The following is a 5787-nucleotide window of genomic DNA, read 5'->3' on the forward strand; positions in this document are numbered from 1 at the left end:
TGACACAGCTTCCAGCATCACAGCCACACACCAGCCACCGCAGTACGACACACACGTGGTGAAGTGTCAGAATTGAGTCAGGGAAGTTGAGAGTGGGGGGATGTCTAACCTCTGCCTGTGGAAATGGTTCTTGGGCTGCTGTGGAGTTGGATTCTTCTCCCATTTTGTGTCGTCAGAGGAGGTCAGATGGGATTCCCCCTGCCCCTTACGTCCTCAATTATATCGATCATATCTTCTCATAGCTCTGAAAATAATCCAGAAATCGAATGAAGGTTGGGAATAACTTTTGATTTTCTACATTGCATACTTCCAAATTATTCTAACACTTCACAATGAAAATGACTCACCGAAATGGTAGCAGTAGCACAGAGGTTAAGTGGTGCGTCACTAACGGAAAGGTTGGTGTGTGGTTTGAACCCACCAGCTGTTCCTCAGGAAAAAAACGAGGCAGCCTGCTTCTAGAAAGATTTACAACCTCGGACACCCTAGGGCAGTTCTATTCTGTCCTATAGGTTGCTATGAGTTAGAATGGGCTTATCTGCAAAGTGTAAGATTGGTGAATGGAAAATGGATCTTTGTAAACCCTCACGTATTTGACAATAAAAAGTTTTTCTTTAAAAAATAAATAATTTCTTTGGAATTCCAGAAAAACAGTTGATATAACTTGCTGAACTAACCTCTTGGCCTTGAAGTTAAGTGGCTCAGAAAATCCCCTCAGAAGCTACCATTCTGATTAACTCCCCCCCACCCCATGCCCAAAGGTGCATTTAAAAGACTAAGATAAAGTATATTTGTGAGGAAACCGGCCTGCAGGCATCCGCTGATCACCAAGGCATGTTTAAACATGTTCTGTTTAGAATTTTAAACACGTTTTGTACGGCATAAAGCGTGCATGCATGAGCTGGAACCCAAGTAATAATACTTTTTGACTTATCCTTGCAGTGAATATTACTTCCAGGTTTTACTGCCACATTTCTATCCTCCTTTGATTGTAAGCGTCCATCACTCAATACACATCCACTAAGGCACCCTTATCTCTTGCCTTAACGAGTCTCCTCATACCCATTCCTGCGCCTCTTCATTCCATTCTTCACTTACTGGCCTTTAAATGCTAATGTTAAAAAAGCACATGTGATCATCTGAGCACATCATTCCAACGCTGACATCCCCCCGCCCACTGTCTTCACTTTAAATGGAGTTCTGGTTAGGAGTTGGGCCGCGAACAGGTGTTCAAAACTGCTGCTGCGATCAAGAAAGATGAGGTTTTCTACTCCGTAGAAGAGTTAGTCTTGGAAACCCACAGGGGCCGTTCTCCCTTGTCCAAAGGGTTGCTGTGAGTCAGCATTGACTCCATGGCAGTGAGTTGGAGTGAGAGCTTTCAGTGTGTGTGTGTGTGTGTGTGTGTGTGATGTTCAAGCTACTAAGAGTGTCTCAATGGCACAGACATTTAAATGCGTGACTACAAGTCTGAAGGTCGGTGCCAACCCACCCAGAAGCACTTCAGAAGAAAGGCCTGGTTGTCTACTTCCAAAGAGTCACCGCCCTGAGCGGGAGCACAGTTCTATTCTTTCACACGAGTGATCCTGGGATGGCTGTGTTACAGAATCAACTCGACCAGTCAGGGTGTGATGTAACAATGATGAGAAATACAACCTTCCTCTAGTTCCTAAAGGTTTCCTCCCCGCTCCCACTACCATGACTGGAATTCTATCTTGCAAGACTGGCTAGACCAGAGGAGGTACACTGGTACAGATAGGAACTGAAAATACAGGGAATCCAGGGCAGATGAGCCCTATAGGACCAGTGGTGTGAGTGGCAAAACAGGGAGGGTAAAGGGAGAATGGGTAGGAAAGAGGGAACCGATTACATGGAACTGTGTGTGACCTCCTCCCTGGGGGACAGACAACCGAAAAGTGGATGAAGGGAGAAGTCGGACAGGGCAAGATATGACAAAATACCCATTTATAAACTATCAAGGGCTCATGCGGGAGGGGGGAGCGAGGAGGGAGGGGAAAAATGAGGACCTAATGTCGGGGGTTTAAATGGAGAGAAAATGTTTTGAGAAATGATGTACAAATACGCTTTACTCAATTGATGTGTGTATGGATTGGGATAACAGTTGTATGAGCCCCCAATAAAATGTTTAAAAAAAAAAAAAAAAAGAATCAACTCGAAAGCAACTGTTTTAGTTTTTTGTGTCATTTTGTTTTGAAGCTGCCTACTAAGGCCTAAGAAGCCCTGGTTGGCACTCTAAGCTTAACTTTGGCAAGCTCACCACAGGTTGGTGGTTCAAATCCACCCGGTGATCTATGAGAAAAAAGTGAGGCACTCTGCTCCTAGAAAGATTTACAACCTCAGAAACCCTGTGTGGGATTACTATATAGTTTCTAGGAGCCCTGGTGACATAGTGAGTTATGTGTTGGACTACTAATTGCAAGGTCAGCAGTTCAAAACCACCAGTTGCTCTGCAGGAGAAAGATGAGACTTTCTACCTCCGTAAAGAGTTCCAGTCTCAGAAATCCATAGGGGAGGTTCTCCCCTGTCCTATAGGGTCACTGTGAGTCAGAAACCAATCAATGGCAGTGAGTTTGAGGGGTCCAAAGTGGAGTTGGAATCGACTTGAGGGGCTTAGTTTCTTTGGGAATAAGTCCTGGAAGTTGCCTGACCTGACCCCAGCCTGCCTGCCATCTGCCCTTCTTTCCCCAACTTTATGGCACCAGCCTTAGGTTCCTTCAACCCACGTTGAAGGGCTCTTCTCGGCCTCCGAGCCTCCCTCCACGTCCACCCAAGGTGAACACACTCAGAGCACCTCGCTTTCCGCTGCCGGAATCATCCGTTCACCAGAATTAGATCAAGTCCTATCAGTAAAACTGTACCTGCTTGCTTGGTCCCCAATACTTTGGTTTAGCTGCCCGAAGCGCCCTTTCCTTCGATGTTTATGTGGCTGTCGAATGACTGGAGTCGTAGGCGGTGCAGATGACTAACATGCTTGGTTGCTAAGCAAAAGGATGGAAGTTGAACCCACCCAGGGACACATTAAAGGAAAGGGCTGGTCGTCTTCTGGAAAACCACTCATTGAGCCTAATTACACTCTGACACACATGTTATGAGCCAGAATCTACTTAAGTGCCCTTGGTCATTTAACGACGGCTTGCCCTATGGTGGTAGTTACATAATTTCATGTAGACTTGAAGACATATAAAAGTGTAGGGGTGGTATTCAAGCTGTCCATCAGGTCCCAGCCTGATGGCGCCTCCTTGTAGGTGTGGCTTTCTCATAAGGAGGGTGCTGGGAACTTTACCCCCTCTCTCTGCCTTCACCTTCCTGCTGGCTGACCCTAGTTGCTGCCAGAGCCCTGGAGATGCATTCATTGCCATTGGATCCACGACTTCCTGCATTCTGCATCACTGCGTGTGACTGCAGTGAGTCTGAAGAGGGACGTACGGACTAGTATCGGACTTATGGACTTGAGTTGGACTGGGCTGGGATGTTTTCTTGATATATAATTGCTTCTTGATATAAATCTCTTCTTTACACATATATGAGTGTCACAGGATCTGTTCTCTAATCAGCCCGGCCTAACACACCTACCAAACTGTAACCAAATTGTGCGTGTCAGTTTTGTTGCTTGGATCATGAATGCCTCCAACTCAAAACTCAAATTCATTGCCATCCAGTTGAATCCAGCACACTGTGATCCAAAGTAGGACAGCCCCTGAGGCAAGCCTGTAAATCATTATGAGAGTAGAAAGCCTCATCTTTCGCCCATGGAGTGACTGGTGGTTTCAAACTGCGGACTGTATGGTTAGTAGCACAACCTGTAACCTATCATGACACCAGGGATCGTTAGCTCAGGTTATACTAAAACCCCAAATCAAACCCACTGCCACAGAGTTCATTTGATTCATAAATCCTGTCTATGGTTTCTGAGATTCTATAAATCTTTACGACAGATTGGACAGCCTCATCTGTCTCCTACAGAGAGGCTTGTGGGTTTGAATTGCTGACCTTAGAATCCAGACTCACTGCCTTCAAGTCAAGCAGCCAGAGTAGGACTATCCGTTTGGATTTCCGAAACTTTAAATCTTTACCAGAGCAGAGAATCTTCTATTTTTCCCCCATGCCGTGACTAGTGGGTTTCAAGAGCTGATCTGGACGTTGGCAGCCAGCCCACTGGGCTGCCAGGGCTCCGTCAGACATTCGAATGAAAGGCGGTGACAAATGACTAGTTTCTCATCAGGTTTCAGGTAGACAGAAGCTTACAGTTGAAGGAACCCCCTCCATTGTCCTCTGATGTTCCGTTTGGTTTTTCGAGGGAAAGAAGTTCTCCTTTTGTTGATTAGTCACCAGAAGCGTGACAAAGAAATGCGGAAGCACGTTCTCTTCGCAAGGCTTTAGTAGGGTGTTTACATGACGTCCTATTTCACAGAGCACGGTGGCTGCCACACGGGCTCACACAGAGCAGGTCAGGCTGCTTGCTGTGGAGCAGCATCTCTGTGTGTCCGCAGGGACTCCAGGGCACCCAACAACAGACAGCACAGGAGATGTTAAACCACACGTGCCCTTATGTTCACAAAGTTTTACATAATTGAATTTCTGGGAAATTGTCCCAAAGTAGAACTCTACAAGGATGGAAGTGGGATAGAAAAAGAAGCCAGAGATGAAACTATTGCATGACTCTGTTTATTTGGGGTATTTGAGATATGCCATTTCACAAATACCATGAAAGCATCTTATCTTTTATTCTTTAACTTTACTAGAGTGAGACCTTGAAATGTTGGTAAGATTTTGATCTGGGGGTAAAGAATAATAGACAAGGGAAGACCAATGGTTTGCATACATTGATCATGCTACAGGTCACTCCAGGAGCTCTCTGGAACTTGGCAGTACTCCTCAGACTGATTCCCCTTCCCTTTGATCACTTCAGGGAGCCCTAGTGGGGAGTTGCTAACCACAAGGTCACCAGGTTGAACCCACGCTGCTGTCCTTGGGAGAAAGATGACACTTTCTACTCGCAGGAAGAGTCTCAAAAACCCCACCAGGGGAGAACTTTGCTCCGGCCCCCAGGGTCTCTGTGAGGTGGAGATGATTCAATGGCAGGAAGTTTTTGATCACTTTCGGTCAAATCCTCTTTAGGAAACTCACACATCTTTTCAGATTGACATTTGCTGACGTTGTTTCGTTTCTTTTTTTGTTAAATCCCATCAAGTTGTTCTTTTACTTAAGCAGCTATCTACACTTAGTATTACTATCAAACAAAGTGCTACATTGGACACATCTGCACAAGACCTCTTTCAAAAAGAAGCAAAGCAAACCACAAAAGACCTCTTTCAAGTGTGAAGGAGCAAAGGTGTTACTTTGACCACTCAGGTGTGCCTGGCTCAAGCCATAGCCTTTTGCAGCCCCTCCACGGCATGTGAAAGTTCGACAGTGCGTGCGGAGGGCCACAGACGGGTGAACGACGGTGCCGTGAAGAATACTGAGAGTCCCATGGCCTGCCAGGAGATCACGGGCAAGTCTGATTTGGAAGGAGGACAGCTGGACTGCCAGGGTGGCAAGCCTTTGCCTCCTACATTGTCGACATGTTACCAGGGGCACAGTCCTTGGTAAAGGTGTTGGTGGTTATTACGTGCCACTGGGTGGGCTCCAACCCACGGCAAGCCCGCCCAAAACAGAAGGAAGCGCTGCCTGGTCCTGAGGCAGCCTCGCCACCAGTAATACGCCGAGTCCATTGTTGCAATCGCCGAGCCCACCCATCTTGGCAAAGGACTTCCCCTTTTTCACAGC

The sequence above is a fragment of the Echinops telfairi genome, unplaced genomic scaffold, assembly GCF_000313985.2.
Source record: "Echinops telfairi isolate 266 unplaced genomic scaffold, ASM31398v2 ScPeMD7_7468;HRSCAF=8506_0, whole genome shotgun sequence".
Taxonomy (NCBI): Eukaryota; Metazoa; Chordata; class Mammalia; order Afrosoricida; family Tenrecidae; genus Echinops; species Echinops telfairi.